We start from the raw sequence: 25268 nt of genomic DNA on the forward strand, positions 1-25268 counted from the left end.
ATGATTGGCAGCGGTTGGATGAGGGTAAGATGTAGGCTACAGTCACATAGAGATAGATACATAATTCATTTCTTGCAGGTAAGCCAGATGATATAGTACCAGATGACATAGTACCAGATGATATAGTACCAGATGATATAGTACCAGATGATATAGTACCAGATGATATAGTACCAGATGATATAGTACCAGATGACACGGTGGCATACTCTTCTGAGAGCCCCGACCAGCATTGTGAACCACTGTCGCTGTGGTGTCATATGCAAACATAAACGTTTAATTAACTCAGACGAACCCGAATATAATATGTGAGAACAATGTGGCCTTGTATACAAGCACATTGGTGTGACTGTTAGTCCCCCTGGGATGGGTTTGAGACAGTTCAAATCTACTGTCCTTTACAACAAAACAGATTAGGCCAATAGGATACAAACAAAATGTTATTTCAACCTCGACTGATAAATTGATGTTTAATTTAAAACTAAAACATGACCTTTTTCTCTGTTATTCTCATAACTTCCAATGTAAGCAACAAGCATAGCATGCCACCAACACACAATTTCCAACTCAAGACTACTAAGGCATTCACAGCCTCCTCTGTCCTTAACCAAAGAAAACAACTACTAAAGCTGCCTGGACATTAAGCTTCTTTATTGCAAAGTGAAGTAACTGAAGCAATGCTACTTCACACAAATTGCAAGTGATGTCTCCCAATTCAAATGAGCTGCCAACCGCTTGACACAACATAAAGCTTAAAGGCACACTTGAAGAAAAATGTCTAACTGGGAAAGTAATTACGTGCTCTGAATGATGTGCTAAAGGGAGGAAAGACCAAACTAAATGACAAGGTGTTGAATGTTTCTCTACATCTACCAGCCATGTACGTACTAAACATACACGTGCGTCACATAGAGTCCCTGTAGTGTTACGCTAATGGCACCTTAAGGGTCGTGACCTCTCCATTTTACTGTCAACACATTACACCTTAACAGGTGGTCACCAGTGCTTATTTAGAAAAACAATAGAGTATTGATATCCTGCTCAATACTTTAACGGAGGGTGCAGAGCGGTTTAGCTGCTGGCCTTATGATAGATTGCTTAGATATGTAGTTAAAATGGTTAAACAATCTCAGAGACAGGCAAGCACCTAATTACTTCTCACATCCAATCCATTTAGTGGAGAAGCAACATGATAGCGCTCATATCGCCGAGCAAGTTCATCTGCGTAATTACAAACCAAATGTTCATCCATGTATCATTAAAAAGGTCTCAATCTCCCAGAGTTCATCTTCAGAAATGAAACTCAAGACATGTAACTGTATCCACAGGAGGGCCTTCGCTAGCAAATGAAATGTCAATGCCAATATGATGGGAGAGACTGAATACCATTCCTCATATGAAAGACATCTAGCCAGGGAGTAACAAGGTGAATGGGGTGGTTGACTAACTGTCATGGTTTGTCAAGGCCTAACTCATTGATGATGCAAACCTACTGTCATACTTCCCTTCAGGTAAACTAGTCTGGTCATGTCAGATCTGGGTCAAACCAGCTATAGCCTACTATGATTACCATCATCAATCATTTCAGCATTATGTTGAAGAATGTAGACTACCAATGGTACTTAAACATTCCAGAGCAGCATAGGACACATTGTGACCTTCATAAGGAGACAAAACGTCTACCTGTCGAGAAGCTCTTTGTTTCTATAAACGCACTCTTCCTGAACTTTTAGTGAAAGTGTTTCGTATAAAAGTATTGTGTCCCTATCGGACACTGCAGTTCACCTTTCCTAATCTCTGTCAAACACCTTCCTCATCTCGCGGCTGTAATTACGTGGCTCTTTTCACCACGGCTGATTTGGCGGCCCTGGTAATCGCATTAAGTAATCCCTGCCTCTGAATGGATGCAACAGGATGGACATTGTCAAGGAACTTTTCCCCAACGCTTAGAGGGTGGAAGAGTGCCAGAGATGACTCTATTCCCCCTCTCTAATTGTCTCGTTCTGTTGTTATATTGGAGCTGGTTAACCTTCAGCTGACAGGGTTTGTTATCCTGCGTTGGCCATCTTACTTTGCCCTGTACTGTGCAGTGAGATGGAGTAGTGGTTCATTCCACTGGCACTGGATTTTGTAACGGAATATAGTAGAAAGGATGGATCTTTATAGTCTTGGTGCCTCTGGGGAGACTTCAGGAGTTGATCATCTTTCTGTGTATTTAATGAATAAACAAACCTGTCATGAATAACAAATTGACAGAATGACTAAATTAATGAATGTGTGGACAGATGAGTGACATTGAGGTAGAGGGAAAGAGAGGCGTAGGCTTGATGAGATTAAGATGAGCTGGGTAGCTTCCGAGGCCTCTGTTTATGCAGGGCAGGCAGGCCAGGCAGGCAGTCTATCATGGGGGAGTGGAGAGGCTGACTTAATTGGATGTGATCAATGTTTCACATGTGTGGTCATTTCTCAGATGCCCTCTCTTTGACTTAGGCATAATGGAAAATCGCTATCCTCTCACTAGCCATTACACTGGGCCCCCATTCATCTCAGCCAATCAGCGGGTCTGATGAGAGAAAACCACACTATCCAGTCAATCCATTAAGAGAAGTGCAATTAAGAATATAATATATAGGCCTTAGTCGTCTGGATATTTTTGCACAATATTGCGGAGGACTTCGTCTTTGAAGTCTAGGCACATTTGATTTCACTGAAATGGTTGACGGCTGTGAAACCATATAAGATTTGAGTTTATCAAAAGATATTATAGGCTATATTGAAATGACAATGGGCGAGGCACATCGAACCATTTAGGGATTCAATATCAGTGGCAAAATGTTGCTGCATTTCTTTGAGTATTCCTCAACCCCATTAGCTTCACAACACCTAGTCACATTCAGGCTAATAAACTGTGTTAGTGTTCTGACACAACGTCAACGAGAGGGACAGTATGTATTTTATCTATCCACGTCTACGGCAGTTCAAGAACAATACTCTCTGATGTCATCCAATAGGGCTGTCTGAATAGACAAGCAGGCCTTTAAATCTCCTTCTTTGTGGCTTTGGCATAGCTATCTGCTCTGAGTGTCATTCAAAAAACATGCTTGATAGTCTGATGAATCGTTCTTTGAGCTCACTGGCTGACCAACAGAGGGCTGTAGGCACAGACTGAATCATAACATGGTAATCCATCAGATAATTAACACATTGCAGTATGGAATGTGATCTTGTTGATGCCTTCTCTCTGTGACCAAATAGGCGCCAAAGGAAAAAGGCACTATTTCCCAATTTTAAATGTGTTTTTGACAGGTAGGTAGAAATGGAACGCGCTTTGGTCAGCGCTGGGAACATTGAGTGCTCATGAATCTGATGTATACTCCCGCTGCCCCGCTCCGGCACTCAATGTCGCCGGTTTACTAACCCCCGGTCCTGGCAACCCATCATTACGTACACCTGGCAACCCATCATTACACAAACCTGACAACCCTCATTATGCACACCTGCGCCTCATCATGAGGCGCACACCTGGACTCCATCACTACCCTGATTACTCCCCCTTTATCTGGCACTTCGTAGCATCACTCTTCAGGCAGTATTAATTATGTGTATATGTCCAGACGTGGCGCTTGTTTTGTATCACTCTATGTTCATCATCATTATTATTATTATTATTATTAATAATAATAATAAACTCACCACTTGCTTCCTGACCAGCAGTGCCATCGTTACAATTACAGCTGTCTTATATGCAAAAGATACGCTGGAGGCGCTTCGATCTGGTCACCAGCTTTCATTCGTACATTAATACAAATAACAAAATGTTTGGAACATCAATCTATCATCTGTACGGCAAGAGATCTGCTGAATGCATCTAGATTCATGTGTGACCTATACATACAGCACTTCCATCCCTCTACGCTAACAGAGAACTTGGTTAGACAACCTATCTCAGGTATCAATGTTAAACTGGTATCTTATCAGTACGGGGCAGGCCAGTACCAGGAGCCAACTGTCAATCAGATTATCTGCAACATCTGCTGAGTGCAGAGTCTCCCATCTACACAAGCATGAAGAATACACTCATATATCCACACGGATTCCAGATGTCAGCATTCATGGAATCATGGAAACCACCACCATGCACCTCATTGTTACACACGAACACTCACACCCACACTCACACTCACACACACGTCACCATTTTCTGATTGCTTGGATTATTAGGCTGAGAGATAAATACTTTATAGTATTTCTAAAATATAACCCTAGGGCCTATGCCATCCATCAATAGGCATTTCTAAAGCTTTTTAAAAATGCCATCACCCAACCTAAATAGTTTTTCCCCCAAAAGAAATAAACAAGTTACAATTCAAACCCACCGAATAAGAAATATAAATGACCCTGCAACCTGCTCTTCTCAACACTTGTTGTAACTTGACAGATTTTCACTTTGAAACTTTTTGTAATTACCCCAGTGAAAATTGCGGTGAGAGAAAACTGTCCCCGTGTGAAGGCAGCGGGAGGGGAAAAAAGATTTGAAAAGCACTGTGCTAAGAGCTTGCAGTGACCCATCACTGAAGCCTGGCCTCTTTGCCTGTTCACTGCAGCCTCCTCATGCACAAAGCCAGTGCTTTTATTACTTCAGGGGTCACTGATAATGATCCTTTCATGACTCTGTCTCAGAATAGAGAGGGCTGCCCACTAACCCTGCTACTCAGCTATACACAGACAGACATTACATGAGAGAGAGAGAGAGAGAGAGGAGAGAGAGAGAGAGAGAGAGAGAGAGAGAGAGAGAGAGAGAGAGAGAGAGAGAGAGAGAGAGATTTCACGTTTCGTTTCCTGTACACTGCAGATTTAGGCCTGTGACCCGAGACAATACTGCAATCTAAATGTAAAACACACACATTGAAAACGTGGGTAATACGTTTCACCTTTTCCTTTTAGATAACACAACTGTTGCTCAAGAGGGATGGTTGTAAAATGCAACACCCCCCCTAAGGAGTCTGCGAAACCAAAACGATCATAGTTTCATGTAAAACTTGTATACATGCTTGATGTCCATTATTTTTCCCTTTCCAACCCAGTCACATATGATAAGGAAGCAGTGTACCAATGCCAAACTTGGGGCAGGGAACTGTCCAGCTGGACGGTTGCCTGGTAGTGGCCAACTCCCTCTCTCCCTTTTTCCCACGCATAGCACTGAGCGCTTAGCACCAGTTTATCAAACCCACCACAGCATGAAAGTGTGACGGCGGGACGCTGGCAGATTAAAAGCACACTCCGCTCCATCACTGCCAGAATAAATGCATATCTGAGTATAATAATATATATGATAATCTTCATAACGCCGGGTCACAGCCAGATGGAATAATTTCATTTCCTTACCTCACCCAAACAAACAATATTTCTTCCTCCGACACTGCCCTTCTAAATGTCCTGCATTTTGTCCCAGTCTAGGTGCGCCCAGTGTGTTAGGCCATGATATTATCCATTTGTAACACTAACATTATGCCAGATCTGAAAGACTGCACTCACCCTGATTACTGACACTTGATAAGCATTTGTATTGGCTGGCTCCTGTAACCAATTTACTATTGAACGTTTCTCATCCCTCTGTCATCTACGCCTGATGAGCCTAAACGCACCTTCCTTCACGGCCAAAACACCCCCCGCAATTACTGTTTGCTGTCAAGCCAATACAGCATTTGCTTTCATCCTGAGATAAGAGGGGAACGTGTTAATCAACAGCAGCCAAGACGAAACCCCACCTTTAACCTACGCTTTGTTGGCTTTCTCCGGTTAGCCGTCTTCATTTGGAGCCGTCTCCGGTTAGCCGTCTTCATGATCAGATCAATAGGACCACCTAAAAGTTGGCTGCTCAGCCCTCCACATCACATCTGCACTGAGCAGATTCAACACAGTCAGTCTCTACACTAGGCCCAACCATACAGCTACAGCCTGATGCTGATCTCCTAACGGGGACGAAGGCTCAGAGAGAGAGAGCCCTTATTAGGCTGATTAATCAGACCTCAAATGGGATCTCCTAATCAGATTATGAGAAAGCACAGCTAGCTAACCGGGGAGACGGAATGACTAAGAGAGAGGGAGAGTGAAAAAAAAGTGCAGGGTTTTTAATCGGGGTTTATCATATATTTATTTATTTTGTATTTTTTACCTTTATTTAACTATGAAAGTCAGTTAAGAACAAATTCTTACTCACGATGATGACAGCCTACCAAGAGGTAAAAGGCCTCCTGCGGGGACGGGAGATAAAAAAAAAACTCAAGACAACAACACAGCATGGTAGCAACACAACATGGCAGCAGCACAACATGGTAGTAGAACAAAACATGGTACAAACATTATTGAGCACAAACAACAGCACAAAGGGCAAGAAGGTAGATAAAACAATACATCACACGAAGCAGCCACAACTGTCAGTAAAAGTGTCCATGATTGAGTCTTAGAATGAAGAGGTGGAGATAAAACTGTCCAGTTTGAGTGTTTTTTGTAGCTCGTTCCGGTCACTAGGTGCAATGAACTGAAAAGACGAGCGACCCAGGGATGTCAAATCAAAAGCACATTACATACATTAGGGTTTTTACCAGGACTTATCATACATAGGAGAGGTTAGGGTTTTTATCAGGACTTATCATACATAGGAGAGGTTAGGGTTTTTATCAGGACTTATCATACATAGGAGAGGTTATGGTTTTTATCAGGACTTATCATACATAGGAGAGGTTAGGGTTTTTATCAGGACTTATCATACATAGGAGAGGTTATGGTTTTTATCAGGACTTATCATACATAGGAGAGGTTAGGGTTTTTATCAGGACTTATCATACATAGGAGAGGTTAGGGTTTTTACCAGGACTTATCATACATAGGAGAGGTTAGGGTTTTTATCAGGACTTATCATACATAGGAGAGGTTAGGGTTTTTAATCAGGACTTATCATACATAGGAGAGGTTAGGGTTTTTATCAGGACTTATCATACATAGGAGAGGTTAGGGTTTTTATCAGGACTTATCATACATAGGAGAGGTTAGGGTTTTTATCAGGACTTATCATACATAGGAGAGGTTAGGGTTTTTATCAGGACTTATCATACATAGGAGAGGTTAGGGTTTTTTCCAGGACTTATCATACATAAGAGATGTTTAATTGCTGAGGAGAAGCACTGTGCTCATGAGCAGGATCTCTCTGGCTGGAGAACCTCCTCATATGTATATCCAGTACATGCGGAAATCAGGACATTTTTCACAGGCAATGCTGACAGTGGCCATGCATAACTGGGCTTAATTCTACTGTCAGCATGTTTTTACACCTCACAGTCCCTCAGGGGGCTAGGATGGCTTGGGGACGGACCGGAGTCATACATGAGCATATACATGACATTCAACACCATACACTTTATATGTACATAGTTAACCTTACCTCATTGCTTCACATTGAGTAGAACACATTACAAGAGAGTAGTTTGAGGCCTGACTCTTAAAATGTTGCAACTGCCAACGCATAAACATATTGAGTAAAACCGTATTGAGTAAAACCCAAACTTCCAGGATGTAGCTGGTGGCAGCCTCTGGGAGAGAAGCTACACTTCATTTGGCACAGCTAAACGGGGGACAAGGAGAAATCACGCTGAGACATGATGAGAGAATAAACAAATAACCACTAAAGCAAACCAACACAACCTAGGGAGCATTTTAAAGAACGCTAAATATCCATTATTCACCTCAAATGAAATATCTATACTTGGTTAATCTGCTCTTTTTTATTGGGGAGACATTTAATTCTCAAGCACCGGTTGTTGTAGTGGGATAAACAGGGAAACCTGGAGTGCTGTGGTTGAAACTGGTGAATCTAAAAGTTTAAGGATTTCAACAGATGCCTTAGTTTAGCATTTAGGTAAACACGAAGCAGTGCATCTCATTATTGCCCAGAATAGAGCACAGTGTGTTTCACCTTTGGCCCATTGAGGTTCTCAGCAGGAGCCGTCCCTAGTGTAATGTGTGACCTTTAGCTTAAAGATGAACACACAGAGCCTAGAGTATCCCTCCACATTGTTAAAATGGTACTGGAACTGACCCTGTGTATACTATGCTTACTTATTTTATTGTGTTCTTGTTATTTCTTATTTTTATATCTTGTGTGTCTTTGTTCTATCTTGTTATTTTTGGTATTACATTGTTACTGATTACTGCATTGTTGGGTTTAGAGATGTGTTCACCAACCTTTTCTGAGTGAAGATCACTTTCTGAATCAAAATGCAAGCGTATGCAACATTAACTAATTAAAAACAGTTCTGTAGCAATGAGGTTTGTGCAATAGGCTATAGACCCAATACATTATCACTGCATATTGGCTACGCTTGATTAGCCCTGCCAATGTTGTTCTTCTCAGACCATTTTGAAACTATATTTCAAAATTGTAGGTACATGATCACTGGTAATAGATGATGTGTTGTATTACTTGTGAGGCACAGCTAAGTGAGTATAATAATGTGCTTCTCTTTTTACTGGACTGATGGCCTGCATCGGATGGTCAGTCTGAGGGATGGAGGGAGCAGCAGTGAGGCTGCCTCTCACACGACTTACCATCCTGTAACGGCTGTCGTCTTCGTCAGACGAAACAGAGAAGTCATCATCCGAGAAAGTGGACCAATACGCAGCGGAGTTAGTGTTCATCTTTCAATTTAATTAATCAAGAACACTATACAAACAAAACAAGGAAACCGACAGCCTAACAGTCCTGTCAGGTGCAAAACACTAAACAGAAACAATCCCCCACAAAACCCAAAGAAAACACATGCTCCTTATGTGTGACTCCCAATCAACAACAACGAACTTCAGCTGTGCCTGATTGGGAGCCACACACGGTCCAAAACAAAGAAATACAAAACCTAGAAAAAGAACATAGAACGCCCACCCAATGTAACACCCTGGCCTAACCAAAATAAAGAACAAAAAAAAACCTCTCTATGGCCACGGCGTTACAGTACACCCCCCCCCCCCCCCCCCCAAGGTGCGGACTCCGGCCGCAAAACCTGACACTGAAGGGGAGGGTCCGGGTGGGCCTTCTTACGGCGGCGGCTCAGGTGCGGGACGTGGCCTCTGCCGCACCCTTGGCGTCGCCCTCTTAGGTGGCGCACCTGGCCGCGCCGAAGGTCTGGTGGGCGACCCTGACTTCGCCCGGCTGGCGGGCGACCCTTGTTGCGCCCGGCTGGCGGACGACCCATGCTGCGCCCGGCTGGCAGGCGGCGATGGCTGCGCCCGGCTGGCGGGTGTCCCTTGCTGCGCCCGGCTGGCGGGCTGCGATGGCTGCGCCCGGCTGGCGGGCGACCCTTGCTGCGCCTGACTGGCGGATGACCCTGGCTGCGCCCGGCTGGCGGGCGGCGATGGCTGCGCCGGACAGGCGGGCCACTTTGGCAGATCCGGACCGGCGGGCCATTCTGGCAGATTCGGATAGGTGGGCCACTCTGGCAGATCCGGACAGGCGGGCCACTCTGGCAGATCCGGACCGGCGGCAACTCTGGCAGCTCCGAACAGGCGGGCCACTCTGGCAGCTCCGAACAGGCGGTGCACTCTGGCAGCTCCGAACAGGCGGGCCACTCTGGCAGCTCCGAACAGGCGGGCCACTCTGGCAGCTCCGAACAGGCGGGCCACTCTGGCAGCTCCGAACAGGCGGGCCACTCTGGCTGCTCCGAACAGGCGGGGCACTCTGGCTGCTCCGAACAGGCGGGGCACTCTGGCAGCTCCGAACAGGCGGGGCACTCTGGCAGCTCCGAACAGGCGGGCCACTCTGGCAGCTCCGCGGCGGGCCACCGGCAGCCCGGCGGCGGGCACTCTGGCAGCTCCGGACAGGCGGGCCACTCTGGCAGCTCCGGAACAGGCGGGCCACTCTGGCAGCTCCTGACTGGCGGGCGGCTCTGGCAGCTCCTGACTGGCGGGCGGCTCTGGCGGCTCCTGACTGGCGGGCGGCTCTGGCGGCTCCTGACTGGCGGGCGGCTCTGGCGGCTCCGGACTGGCGAGACCCACTGGAGGCCTAGTCCTGGGAGGTGGGACAGGACGGACCAGGATGGGGAGAGCCACTGGAGGCCTGGTCCGTGGAGCAGGCACAGAACAGACCAGGATGGGGAGACCCACTGGAGGCCTGGTCCGAGGAGGAGGCACAGGCTTAACCAGGATGGGGAGACCCACTGGAGGCCTGGTCCGTGGAGCAGGCACAGGACAGACCAGGATGGGGAGACCCACTGGAGGCCTAGTCCTGGGCATAGGCACAGGATAGACCGGGTCCAGAAGACGCACTGGAGGTCTAGAGCGCACGGCCTGCACAACCCGTCCTGGCTCGATGCCCAACCTCCCGCGGCAGATGTTAGGAGCTGGGATGTAGCACACCGGGCTCTCCACGCGTACTGGGGACACCGTGCGCTTTACCGCATAACACGGTGTCTGACCAGTACTGTGCTGCCTCCTGTAAGCACGGGGAGCTGGCTCAGGTCTCCAACCTGACTCTGCCACACTCCCCGTGTGCCCCCCCCAAAAAAATGTTTTGGGGGCTGCCTCTCGGGCTTCCTACCCAGCCGTGTTCCCTCATACCGTTGCCGTTGGTCCTTCTGTCCTGCTGCCTCCGCTCTTCTGAGTGCCTCTACCTGTTCCCATGGGAGGCGATCCCTTCCGACCAGGATCTCTTCCCAAGTGTAGGATCCCTTGCCGTCCAGGATGTCCTCCCATGTCCAGTCCTTTCTCTCCCTGGTCCAGGATTCTTGCTCCTCCTGGCGCTGCTCCTTTCTCCGCTGCTTGGTCCGTTGTTGGTGGGGGATTCTGTAACGGCTGTCGTCTTCGTCAGACGAAACAGAGAAGTCATCGTCCGAGAAAGTGGACCAATACGCAGCGGAGTTAGTGTTCATCTTTCAATTTAATTAATCAAGAACACTATACAAACAAAACAAGGAAACCAACAGCCAAACAGTCCTGTCAGGTGCAAAACACTAAACAGAAACAATCCCCCACAAAACCCAAAGAAAACACATGCTCCTTATGTGTGACTCCCAATCAACAACAACGAACTTCAGCTGTGCCTGATTGGGAGCCACACACGGTCCAAAACAAAGAAATACAAAACCTAGAAAAAGAACATAGAACACCCACCCAATGTAACACCCTGGGCTAACCAAAATAAAGAACAAAAAAAAACCTCTCTATGGCCAGGGCGTTACACGTCCCTCCTCTCTCCCGCCCTCCGCTGAGAAAAGGGGATAGTCTTCCAGCTGATGACGAAACTTAAGTCGCACTGCATTATTTCTGCTTCATGCACCAATTCATGTTGTTACTCCTATGACCAGAGAAAGGGAAATATTCCTCGATATTAAAAAAGACACAAGGCGTTTGTCACGCCCTGACCTGAGAGAGATGGTTTATTTCTCTAGGTTGTTAGGTCAGGGTGTGGGGTGGGCATTCTATGGTTTATATTTCCTTGTGTTGAGCCGAGTATGGTTCCTAATCAGAGGCAGCTGTCTATCGTTGTCTAAAGGCAGCCCTTTTTTCCATCTTTAGTTGTGGGATCTTGTTTTTGTGTTGTGCCTGTGAGCACACCATTACTTCACGTTTCGTTTGCTTCTGTATTTGTTTTGGAGAGTTTCATTTATTAAAACATGTGGAACTCTACGCACGCTGCGCCTTGGTCTACTCATTTTGACGATCGTGACAGAAGATCCCACCACCAAAGGACCAAGCAGCGTGCCCAGGAGGAGCAGGGATCCTGGGCTAGGGAGAAGAGAGAGTGGAGGATGTCCTGGACCTCGGAGGAGGTAATGGCAAGGGACAAGACCCTGCCATGGAAGCAGGTGGAGACGGCGCAAGCGGAACGGCGATGCTATGAGGAGCTAGCCCAACAACGGAAGCCCGAGAGGAAGCGCCCCAAAACATTTTTTTGGGGGGGGCACACGGGGAGACTGGCTAAGTCGGGGTTGAGACCTGAGCCAACTCCCCGTGCTTGCCGTGGAGTGACCGAGCAAGCACCGTGTTATGCGGTGCACTCGGTGCAAGCTCCTCACCGTTGCCGTGCTAGAGTTGGCCGTCAGCTAGGAAGAAGTGTGCCGGCTCAGCTTTCCTGGTCTCCAGTGCGTCTCTTCGGCCAAGGTTATCCTGCGCCAGCTCTACGCACGGTACTCCCTGTTCACCAGCACAGCCCAGTTCGTCCTGTGCCAGCGCTCCACCCTTGCTGGGCTAAAATAACCATCCAGCCAGGACGGGGTGTGCCAGCCCTACGCTCCAGACCTCCAGTGCGCCTCCACGGCCCAGTATACCCTGTGCCTGCTTTGGGCACCCAGTCTCCCGTGAGTCTCCCCAGTCCGGTGAGACCGGTTCCAGCTCCACCTAGGAAGCCTCCAGTGATGATCTGTGGTCCGAAGCCTCCAGTGATGATCCATGGCACGAAGCCTGTAGGTATGATCCATGGCACGAAGCCTCCAGTGATGATCCATGGCCCGGAGCCTGTAGGGATGATCCATGGCACGAAGCATACAGTGATAATCCATGGCCCAGAGCCTGTAGGGATAATCCATGGCAAGAAGCCTGTAGGGATGATCCATGGCCCGGAGCCTGTAGAGATGATCCATGGCACGAAGCCTCCAGTGATAATCCATGGCCCGGAGCCTCCAGTGATGATCCATGGCACAAAGCCTCCAGTGATGATCCATGGCGCGGAACCTGTAGTGATGATCCATGGCACGGAGCCTGCAGCGACGGTCCCCGGTCCGGAGCCTTCAGCAACGCTCCCCAGTCCGGAGCCTCCAGCGACGCTCCCCAGTCCAGAGCCACCAGCGACGCTCCCCAGTCCGGAGCATCCAGCGATGCTCCCCAGTCCGGAGCATCTAGCGACGGTCTGCAGCCCGGAGTCTTCAGCAACGGTCTGCAGCCCCGAGTCTTCAGCGACGGTCTGCAGCCCCGAGTCTTCAGCGACGGTCTGCAGCCCAGAGTCTTCAGCGACGGCCTGCAGCCCAGAGTCTTCAGCGACGGCCTGCAGCCCAGAGTCTTCAGCGACGGCCTGCAGCCCAGAGTCTTCTGCGACGGCCTGCAGCCCAGAGTCTTCAGCGACGGTCTGCAGCCCCGAGTCTTCAGCGACGGTCTGCAGCCCAGAGTCTTCAGCGACGGCCTGCAGCCCAGAGTCTTCAGCGACGGCCTGCAGCCCAGAGTCTTCAGCGACGGCCTGCAGCCCAGAGTCTTCTGCGACGGCCTGCAGCCCAGAGTCTTCAGCGGCGGTCGGCAGTTCAGAGCCTCCGGCGATGATGCACGGTCTGGTTCCTCCGGCGACACAGAAGCGGGGGGATCAGCGGGCGATGTGGGGGCTATGCCCCCACAACTTGTTTTTGTGTTGTGCCTGTGAGCACACCATTACTTCACGTTTTGTTTGCTTCTGTATTTGATTTGGAGAATTTCATTTATTAAAACATGTGGAACTCTACGCACGCTACGCCTTGGTCTACTCATTTTGACGATCATGACAGCGTTAATAATAACAATGCGAGCTTATCGAAACACATTTATGGCTCATAAAAGTGCTGAACGAAGTGTTGACAGTGCTGAATAACAATTTAAATATGAACTTACTCATAAAAACAGCCACTCTTCGCTGTATTTGTTGAGTTTCTCTCTAGTCATGGTTTTAAAGGTTTTGAAGTCTCACATTATCAACTTTGCTGGCTTCCAGGCTTCTCTTTACAGTCTATGGCATGAGGGAACTGTACAGACACGGTGATCTGAGCTATCTGATTGGCCAACGGTAGGCCTATAGGTGCACTTGATTTGCTCTCTGGGCCTGCTGGGTATGCAGAGTTGAACCTTCAGACACATAAAATGGCAACACTTTGCCTTCCCGGCACTAGGGCTGCTGAATCAAGTGCACCTACCGTCAACACTGTGAAAAGAATAAAAACAATAGGAATGCAAGGCTTCATCATTGGGTTTTTTACAGAAATGTTTGGTGATCGACTAGGAATGCCTTGGAGATTTACCAATCGACTGGTTGGTGACCACTGGGTACTTTCAAGAAAGGCATTTTACTGTACTTGTGCATGTGTCATTAAAACTTGAAACTTGAATGATGCATGGGATTTCTGACGTGTGACGCCTGTGTCGTTACCAGAGCTATACAGTGTACAGTATATATGTTGCTTCGCCTCAGAACACACAGCTATACCATATCAAATCACCTACACTAAAATGTTCAACTCATTTACCTGCACATGGTTCCAGTCTTTTTTGCTCCTTCCCTTTTCAAACTAACCTGGTGAATGGTGATGCCCTATAGCAGCATTGCAGAACTATCTTTAGGTATACTAGCAAACACAGCTACTTCTGTTAGGATGACATTTCAACTTGATAGAAGTGAAAAGGTTACTTTCTTGGAAATAAAGGTTGCAGACTTATTTCAGGCAAATAGCAGAGTTGGAACATTTTCTTTACTCCGTTGATGGTCTAAGAAAGAGAGAACTATTAGCTGGGATATATTACAAGCACAAAAGCGCAAAATTGTGCTCCAAGAAGTACAGTGAGTAGGCGAGCAGTTCGAAATGCTTACAAAGTGCCTTTGAATTGCCCAATACATGTATTGCATTGCTTTGTTCCTTTTGAAGCTTTCCCAGTAAACAGTGGAACATATTGCATTGCTTTGTTCCTTTTGAAGCTTTCCCGGTAAACATTGGAACATATTGCATTGCTTTGTTCCATTTCAAGCTTTCCCGTTAAACACTGGAACATCTAACAGCTAGAGTTCCTGGGAAGAGTGCATGTTATTAAAATAAAGGATACAAGATTGACTCATTTTTAAAAGGGTCATTTTCATATTTTCTGCGGGTGAAGGAAGTGCTGCTATACTGTAAACACTTATATACATTACCAAATGTAATGTACAATAACAGATCATGTACCATCACACTATGTGAGACAACGACTAAAATCATGTTTTTTCGAACAGAAATATTAGGGATGTTAGACTACAGATAAATTGGGCTTCTGTTAATCCACAGTGTTGCAGTTCAAGGCTCCTCATAGTTCAGCTTGTCAACTTTTCTCTGTGTTTGACTGATTCACTATCGTTACACTGGTAGGTTGGCCTTGCCACCGAGGGCTGAGACAGAAGTGAATTTAATCTCAAGAGACATGGACTTTTTCATTCTGGTCAATTATCATTTTTCAGTTACCCTCATCTGAATCGCATGACAAAGAGGGGGATCAAAATCACAGTCATTTCTCTGTGAATGATGGATCCTCGTCTGGCTTTTGAAGAAAGAGCTGCATGCATTTTAATTAATCCGAATCTATCAACTCCCCCACTGGAGTAATAGGTCAATTGTGCTCAAAGCTTAAAAGTTTGTAGAGAAAGAGAATTCTGCCTCTTTCATTTTTCATCACTTGAGTTACCATGTTCAAAAGGAGCTACTGGCCTTTGTGAGGCTATGAGGTTCTTCCATTGTCACATAAAACAGCTCTTAACGCCTATCATTTATAGGTCTTTGCCGATCACGTACTGTAGCCGCTGATGGGGCTGTGTCACGACTCCTACCGTAGGTAGCTCCCCCTCCTGTTCGGGTGGCGCTCGGCAGTCGTCGTCGCCGGCCTACTAGCTGCCACTGATTCTCTTTTCCCCCTTTCCGTTTATTGTGTGCACCTGTTTTTGGTTTGGGCTGATTAGCCGGGCTATTTTAGCCAGGAGGCCCGCCTGCTCTGTGTGCAGGATTATTTGATCGTTGTATAGCTTGTGAATGCACGCTCATTGTGTTTTGAGGTGCGAGTGCAAATTTTGCGCCGACCTGTTTTGTCCCATGTGTTTGGGCACTTTGGTTTTTGTGTGCGCTCTAGTTCACTGTTGGGGCGGCTTGTGTTTTGCCGTTGTGTGTTTAATAAATAACACTACCCTGCATTCTCTGCTTCCTGCTCCTGACTCTGCACCCTCGATGGAGGAACGTGTTCTCCATCACACATCAGTTCTCCATCGGATCGGATCGGCGATGGAGCAGATGATGGAGAGGATGGACCGTTGGGAGAGGAGTGGCCTCCTCTCTCCAACTCTGGCTCCTCCGACTAATCCGCCTCCTCCCCCCCTTCATCCGGCTCCGGCATGCTTCGTCTTGCGCTCCCGAGGGAGTATGATGGAGCGGCGGCTGGGTGCCAGGGATTTCTGCTCCAGCTCAAGCTGTACCTGGCCACTGTGAGACCTACTCCCTCAGGGGAGGAGAGTGTGAGTGCCCTCGCTTCCTGCCTCACTACCCAGAGTTCACCTGTCGCTTTAGGGCTGTATTCGACCACCCTCCGGAGGGAAGAGCGGCGGGTGAGCGGCTATTCCACCTCAGGCAGGAGACGAGGAGCGTGCAGGACTTCGCGCTGGAGTTCCGGACCTTGGCTGCTGGGGCGGGGTGGAACGACAGGGCCCTGATTGACCATTACCGGTGGAGTCTTCGGGAGGACGTCCGCAGGGAGCTAGCGTGTCGGGACACCGCTCTCTCTCTCGACGAGCTCATCGACATGTCGATTCGACTGGACAATCTGCTGGCTGCCCGCGGGCGTTCTGAAAGGGTCCTGTCTGTTCCACCTCCGTGCACTCCCGTCCCTATTCCTATGGAGTTAGGGGGGGCTGTGCCGAGGGGTACCGGAGGAGGTGGCTCCTCCTGCACCAGCTGTGGTCGGAGAGGACACACGGCCGACCGGTGCTGGAGGAGCCAGTCTGGGAGTCGAGAGGGCAGGCAGAACACTTCTCGGTCACCCCAGGTGAGTCAGCACCAAACTCACCCAGAACCCCCTGTCGGTCACATGTTCGTTGAAATTGTTTTTTCAGATTTTTTTCCCTCTTCCCAGCATAGGGCGCTAGTCGTTTCAGGCGCAGCTGGGAACTTTATGGATCGCGGACTCGCCATTAAGCTGGGTATTCCGCTAGTGCCGATAGATCCCCCCTTCCCCGTGCACTCCCTAGATAGCCGACCATTAGGGTCAGGGTTGGTCAGGGAGGCCACGGTTCCACTGGACATGGTAACGCAGGGGAATCATAAGGAACGGATTAGTCTCTTCCTTATCGACTCACCTGGGTTTCCGGTGGTGCTGGGGGTTCCCTGGCTGGCTAGTCACAATCCCCGGTTTTCGTGGAGACAGGGGGTTCTCCAGGGGTGGTCAGAGGAGTGTTCAGGAAGGTGTATAGGAGTTTCCATCGGTGCTACATCGGTGGAGAGTCCAAACCAGGTTTCCACCGTGCGCATTCCCCTGAATACGCCGATTTGGCGATCGCTTTCTGTAAGAAGAGGGCGACCAAATTACCACCTCATCGACACGGGGATTGTGCGATAGATCTCCAGGTAAACGCTGTGCTTCCCAAGAGTCAAGTGTACCCTTTGTCACAGGAGGAGACGTGGGCTATGGAGACATATGTCACTGAATCTCTGGGACAGGGGTACATTCGGCCCTCCATTTCACCCGTCTCCTCGAGTTTCTTTTTTGTGAAGAAAAAGGAGGGAGGTCTGCGTCCGTGCATTGATTACAGAGGTCTAAATGCTATTACGGTGGGGTTTAGTTACCCACTACCTCTCATCGCTACGGCGGTGGAATCATTTCACGGAGCAAGGTTCTTCACAAAACTGGACCTCAGGAGCGCGTATCAAGGATGGAGACGAGTGGAAAACCGCATTTAGTACCACATCGGGCCATTATGAGTACCTCGTCATGCCGTATGGGTTAAAGAATGCTCCAGCCGTCTTTCAATCCTTTGTAGACGAGATTCTCAGGGACCTGCACGGGCAGGGCGTGGTTGTCTATATCGATGATATTCTGATATATTCCGCCACCCGCGCCACGCATGTGTCTCTAGGGCGCAAGGTGCTTGGGAGACTGCTGGAGCATGACCTATACGTCAAGGCTGAGAAGTGTGTGTTCTCCAAACGAGCCGTCTCCTTCCTGGGTTATCGCATTTCCACCATGGGGGTGGTGATGGAGTGTGACCGCGTTAATGCCGTGCGTAATTGGTCGACTCCAACCACGGTGAAGGAGGTGCAGCGGTTCTTAGGGTTTGCCAATTACTACCGGAGGTTTATCCGGGGTTTTGGCCAGGTAGCGGCTCCCATTACCTCACTGCTGAAGGGGGGGCCGGTGCGTTTGCGGTGGTCGACTGAGGCGGACAGAGCCTTCAAGAGGTTGAAGGCGCTGTTCACCAATGCACCCGTGTTGGTGCACCTGGACCCCTCTCTAGCTTTCATAGTGGAGGTGGACGCATCCGAGGCTGGGGTGGGGGCCGTGCTGTCACAGAGCTCGGGTACGCCACCTAAACTCCGCCCCTGCGCTTTCTTTTTGAAGAAGCTCAGTCCGGCGGAGCGTAACTATGATGTGGGGGACCGGGAGTTCTTAGCGGTGGTAAGAGCCCTGAAGGTGTGGAGACATTGGCTTGAGGGGGCTAAGCACCCCTTTCTCATCTGGACTGACCATCGGAACCTGGAGTATGTCCGGGCAGCTAGGAGTCTGAATCCGCGTCAGGCAAGGTGGGCCATGTTCTTCACCCGTTTCAGGTTTACTATTTCCTACAGACCGGGCTCCCTGAACATGAAGGCCGTCGCGTTGTCCCATCTCTTTGACACAGAGGACCAGCCCATCGATCCGACTCCCATCATCCCAGCGTCTAGGCTGGTGGCACGGGTGGTATGGGAGGTGGACTCGGACATCGAGCGGGCGTTAAGGGTGGAACCTGCACCTTCACAGTGTCCCACGGGTCGCTTGTACGTGCCGCTTGGTGTTCGGGATCAATTGATTCGGTGGGCCCACACTCTACCCTCTTCGGGTCATCCAGGTGGGGCGAGGACAGTGCGTGGTCTCAGGGGGAAGTACTGGTGGCCCACCTTGGCTAAGGACGTTAGGGTCTACGTCTCTTCCTGTTCGGTATGCGCCCAGAGTAAGGCTCCTAGGCACCTTCCGAGAGGGAAGTTACAGCCCCTCCCCGTTCCACAACGGCCATGGTCTCACCTGTCAGTGGACTTCCTGACCGACCTCCCCCCGTCTCAGGGGAACACTACGGTCCTGGTTGTTGTGGATCGGTTTTCTAAGTCCTGCAGTCTCCTCCCGTTGCCCGGTCTCCCTACGGCCCTACAGACTGTGGAGGCCCTATTTACCCACGTCTTCCGGCACTACGGGGTGCCGGAGGACATTGTCTCTGATCGAGGGTCCCAGTTCACGTCCAGGGTATGGAAGGCGTTTATGGAACGTCTGGGGGTCTCGGTCAGCTTGACCTCCGGTTATCACCCTGAGAGTAATGGGCAAGCAGAGAGGGTGAACCAGGAGGTGGGCAGGTTTCTGCGGTCGTATTGCCAGGACCGGCCAGGGGAGTGGGCTAGGTACATCCCATGGGCAGAGTTGGCCCAGAACTCACTCCGTCACTCCTCTACTAACCTATCACCCTTTCAGTGTGTTTTGGGTTACCAACCGGTCCTGGCACCATAGCACCAGAGTCAGACCAAGGCTCCTGCGGTGGAGGAGTGGGTGCAGCGCTCCAAGGAGACCTGGAGAGCTGTCCAGGAATCCCTGAAACAAGCCAGTGGACGGCAGAAGAGGAGCGCTGACCGCCACCGCAGTGAGGCCCCCGTGTTCGTACCGGGGGACAGGGTCTGGCTCTCGACCCAGAACCTGCCTCTCCGCTTGCCCTGTCGGAAGCTGGGGCCGCAGTGTGTAGGGCCCTTCAAAGTCCTGAGGAGGATAAACAAGGTGTGTTATAGGTTACAACTCCCTTCCTATTACCGTATTAACCCCTCGTTTCATGTGTCTCTCCTCAGGCCGGTGGTAGCTGGTCCCCTGCAGGAAGGTGAGGTGCCAGAGGTCCCTCCACCCCCTCTGGACATCGGGGGTCCCCGGCATACACCATACGGGCCATTCTGGACTCGAGACGCCGGGTGAGGGGCCTGCAGTACCTTGTGGACTGGGAGGGGTACGGCCCGGAGGAGAGGTGCTGGGTACCGGTGGGGGACGTCTTGGACCCATCCCTGTTGAGGGATTTCCATCGCCTCCACCTGGATCGCCCTGCGCCTCGCCCTCCGGGTCGCCCTCGAGGCCGGTGTCGGCGCGCTGCGGGAGCCGCGCGTCAAGGGGGGTACTGTCACGACTCCTACCGTAGGTAGCTCCCCCTCCTGTTCGGGTGGCGCTCGGCGGTCGTCATCGCCGGCCTACTAGCTGCCACTGATTCCCTTTTCCCCCTTTTCGTTTATTGTGTGCACCTGTTTTTGGTTTGGGCTGATTAGCCGGGCTATTTTAGCCAGGAGGCCCGCCTGCTCTGTGTGCAGGATTATCTGATCGTTGTATAGCTTGTGAATGCGCGCTCATTGTGTTTTGAGGTGCGAGTGCGTATTTTGCGCCGACCTGTTTTGTCCCATGTGTTTGGGCACTTTGGTTTTTGTGTGCGCTCTAGTTCGCTGTTGGGGCGGCTTGCTCCTGACCCTGCACCCACTACGCCCAAGCGTTACAGGCTGACTAATACTACAATGCAGCGTCCATTTTCCTCATAGCTCAGACAGCTTGGAAAATCATTTACACAGTCCCATCTCAGAAAACAAGATAGGCTACCGATAGGCTACTGATCTGAAGTTTTTCCATCCAGCTCTTCTGCCTCCGTGGATCGACCACTTCTCTTAATGTCCAGCCTTTTGCTTGCACTGTCTCGTTTCTTAGACCAGTATCAGTTTGTTATGTTTGTTGTTTACCCTATCTTGACTGGATGTTTGCCAATGAACCCCCCCCCCCCCTTTTCTGCTCATCCTATCTTTCTCTCAAAACTCTTACAAAGGAAAATTGCCAGTAGCATTACAGACTAACAGTGAAAGATAGGCTACTCCATCGAAAAACCTCTACTCTAAATGTTAATGTAAAAAGATTCCACCATTGGAACCTCACAGCTAATGTAACGGCATTGATATAAATGCCGACACTGTCATGAGAGGAAGCAATTACACTGTGTTCCGATCAGAGTTTCTGAAGTTATAGATTTTAAACTGCAACTATTGCTATTAACCAAATGTATCAGAAAACAACCCTTAGACCTTGTCTTTCTAGTCTTTCAGGCGGCTTCCTCAGACACTCTTAGAACCTCTTGACTTCGGCAGTGATTGTGAATAACATCATTGATATGTTTGACAATGAAATCAGTCAATGATCTCCATTAGTAAAGATATCAGATTTCCACCGAGGAGTCTGCTGATGTTTGTTTAGACTTGCAGCAAGAAAGCTCTTCCAGCAGGCTCTGATAGATTTGAGAAACCAGTCATGCAAAAACATGCTTTGTCACAATGTACTTCTGTAGAAGAGAGACATTCCATGCCGGCATTTCCTGAGGCCCCCTAAAACGTAATGTCTGATTGCTGCTCTATGCTCTTTCTTAGTTAATTTGACATAACATACAAGTCCTAGTAGGACTCTAATCAGCATTCGATTTCTGCTGTTGCAGTGTATGCTTTGTTCTACATAAACTCAAAAAGCAAGACTAGTAATTCACACAGCATTCATTAGCTCAGAGTAAGGTAAAACGTTTTTTAAAACATATCAATTATCAATGCACAAATAGGATACCTTCAATCAGTCGGCAATTCGCTTTTTGTAACTGTTAATGAACCATGAATAAAGTTCAGTATCCTGCTTAGCAACAGCTATGCTCTGCATTTGTCATCATCAAATGGGTTAAGTCATGTCTCTCCAAAACCATATTTAGCACAAACCAATACTCTATACTGTATCTCAACGTGCTAAATGTCAAGCATGTTGACTGGGGATGGAAAGCCCAGAACAATGGAACTACCGGTAGCTGGTACATACATCTACACATTAATAAATGTGGACAAGTTGACATGATGTTTAGCGACAAGACATGTGTTTCCTCACTGAAGTGTCACCTGTATGTCTTAGCTTAGTCTCTAACCCTCCTGGTGAAACCTCAGGCTGTTGGCATAGTTGGTAGTGAAAAGATCACACGTGTGAATTCTCATGAAGATTTCATGCCGTGCCTGCTGTACACACACAAGGCTGTCAGGGCATTCAGGAAAGGTGCTGCTAGTACAGCCCAAAGCAAGATGCAAACCAGGCCAAAGTTTGTACGAATCAACTGAAGTAGAGCAAACAGCTAGGAGCTGAATAAGTCTGTTCAAAAGGAGAAACAGTCATGTTTAGCTAATTTTGGTTCTGTTGAATAACTCACTAGGTTTGCAAGTGGTAATCCTGTTGCCTGCTGTGTGCAAATTGGAAGTTAGATGTGCTCTTTCAGAGCAGGGTTCTTCTCTATTCTGAAGAAATGGTGTCGATGAAACAGAGTTGCAGTCAGAAGTGCAGAACTATCCAGGTCAAAGAATTGGCCTTTTCAAGGCATTTCTGACCAGAGGTCACATTAACTCAGACCTGACATCACCAATTAACAGAATCAGATTTGACAGCAAGTTTCCTTCAGGCCGGGTCCCCTGACAAAGTCAGCACATTGACAAACAAAAATAACCTTCATCTGTAATGAATGCTTTTGCTGCTGGGCCTTGATTTTTGATTGGCTCTGGGCTCGAGTTTTGATGAGATTCTGTGTTGGGCGCACAAGTCTTTGCTCCTACCAATCCGCAAACCCAATTAGCCGTGTCTCGAGGGGCATGAGAGTGGGGATTTATGTGCCAATGTCCGTCAGCCTGGTGTCTCTGGAGATTCTGAGTTGTGGTGTCCATCAGAACACTGGGGAATGCAATTCTGCAGGCGAGGAGAGAGAGAGCAAGAGAGCTGAGGGGGGCTAACTGTGCAGCTGAGACCTTGTGTCTTCAAATTGCCAAAGCGCTGCATCATAAGTTCTTCTTGCGTCCACATTCCTAAATAATTAATGAGGCTGATTTTGTTCTGGCTTCACGGCTTATTGGTTTGTCCGTCCCTGTTGAAGAACTGTATGAATACTGAGGCTGATCTTCCTCAGTGGAAAGTCCCTTGATTGTACTGCGTACCTGGCTCAATTATAGAATTTGCTCATACATCTTTGTTGCACTTCTTCCCCTGTGGCCGTTCATGTTTGAAAAGTAAACTATGTGATCATTGTCTAAGAAATCAGGCACTATTAGTAAACTCTGTGAACATCATTTAATGAAGCAGTAACCGTTTTGGACAGCTATTCCTGCCGGGACGGCCCCTCACTGTAATGCAAATGAGTTGAGAGAAAAGTGGGAAACTGAAGTGTTTAATATACAGCATGATTAATTTATGACAGTGCCTGTGAAATATATAGCTGGGCTTTCGAGACTGAGAGCTAATTGGAGGAGTTTGTTTTTTAGCAATTTTAAGAGGCTTGTTCTGACAATGTCAATGGGTAGAGTATTAGGACATTCATAAGCGTATTTTTGAGAGGACTTGATCAAGAATACCTGGTATTGGTGAAAATATGTAACCATTGTCTAAAGTATCATAATGTTGGGTCCAACACAGCAAAAGTAATAAACAATAAGCAATGTTGAGTGACTGATGGAAGCTGATTAACACACTATGGAAGCGTGTTTAAGGTCAGGAGAGCAGACAATGTGAGAAATCCCATTAACGGGCTCTGAGGTACGGTGTGAATTCCATCTTCTTTTTGACTCTGTGCTAATAGCAGCATGCGTGGTTGGGTTATATACAACCTGTCATGTATTAATCTATACTGAGGCTTTTACATTGGGAGGGGAATGAGAGGTAATGACAGTAAAATGAAGCAGAGATAAGACCTACCTAAGTGATTTCTGTCACGATCACCCTCTCTGTTCCCACCTGTCCTGACATGACATCACCTCTCAAAGTCTTAGTGTCTGTGATTGCTGTGCATTGTGAATCTGATGCTTGGATCAAGGTTGTATTTCATGGATTAGCATCCGTCAGCCTGTTTCATTTCCAGTCACACATCACACCCCACAGGGCTTTGGGCTGGAGATTACTGCAAAATGTTGTCGCCCACTTGTCTGGCATGTGGCACATTTTGTTCCTCCCTTATCTGACACAGTTGAAGTTGTCTCTTTACAAGTGTTAGACAGATTCTACTGCAGGTGAATGACCACAGAGAACCTTCATACATTAATGATTCTTGAACCGCAATTCCCACAACCCACTGTGAGGAAGCTAGACGGGTTGCAAGTGTGTCCTGGATTGTACCTGGCGGTAAGAAAATGAGTCAAGCTACAGTTCAAAAGGTGCGGTTCAGAGACAACTTAACCCTGTTGAAAAACTGCCAAGTAATGTGAACAGGGCAGTATGGTTATAGGTATTCCCTTTAACTATAGCACATTTTTCCTAGACCTATTCCTATGTGTTATACATCTATTCTATCTGACCTGTGCAAACAGGAGCAGCCAGGAAAGCAAGCAAGAACATACCGGTGAATGGAGCAACCTGCTCAAGGACGATGTAGCTTGGCTTTGTCGTCAAGCTCTGCGTCAAAGGAGAAAGGGAGAGGAAGAGGCTGAAAATACGAAAACAATGAAGTGGAACAAATCCAACAGGCCCATGTTTTATCTCCTTCCTTTCTTCTGCCTTTCCTTCCACCCCTGCTATCTTCCTCCATCTTAATGAGCAGCAGAACTTTCCATCTACGGAGAGTGCAGGGGCAATACATCACAAGCAGGACACAGAAGGGGGACGGGGAGAGGACAGGAGCGTGGTGACGGCGATGCTGGCAGAACACTATACAGGGCAATTAAGATTGAGTAGACAGCCACGCTGATTCACACAGAAGGAGAGAGAGTGACATTATGGCAAGGAGAACGACACAGGTGTCCTGTGTTCTCTTTAAAGAGGGAGCCTATATTTGGAAAAAAGTATTAATGCTTTATTATATCTATGGTGTGAATTTAAATGATTGCTGTTACTCTATTCAGTTTATAAGGTTAAGATTCAATTTGTGATTGAAGGTAGGATAAACTCCATTATACTGATTAGGTACAGTACATTCAGAAAGTATTCAGACCCCTTGACTTTTACACATTTTGTTATGTTACAGCCTTATTCTAAAATGTATTAAATAGTTTTTTTTCCTCATCAATCTACATACAATACCCCACAATAAGAGTTTTTAGAAATTTTTGCAAATGTATTAAACATAAAAACTGAAATATCACATTTACATAAATATTCAGACCCTTTGCTCAGTACTTTGTTGAAGCACCTTTGGCAGTGATTACAGCCTCGAGTCTTCTTGGGTATGATGCTACAAGCTTGGCACAACTGTATTTGGGGAGTTTCTCCCATTCTTCTCTGCAGAATTCTCAAGC

General features: G+C 48.1%; 1 protein-coding gene across 2 annotated transcripts in view; it reads left to right on the plus strand.

Moving 5' to 3' along the window:
* Positions 1-25268, plus strand: part of LOC106609497 (muscarinic acetylcholine receptor M2-like) — an 84150-nt gene that overhangs the window by 40479 nt on the left and 18403 nt on the right. Inside the window, exon 3 of one of the 2 annotated variants that reach the window (XM_082977758.1) lies at positions 19806-19922. The exons of the other annotated variant lie outside the window; for it this stretch is intronic. The gene's annotated coding sequence lies outside the window, so the exon portion shown is untranslated. The remainder of the gene's footprint in view (positions 1-19805; positions 19923-25268) is intronic. 2 annotated transcript variants of the gene reach the window in all.

This window comes from Salmo salar, chromosome 07, assembly GCF_965601325.2.
Source record: "Salmo salar chromosome 07, fSalSal1, whole genome shotgun sequence".
NCBI classification, from domain to species: Eukaryota; Metazoa; Chordata; class Actinopteri; order Salmoniformes; family Salmonidae; genus Salmo; species Salmo salar.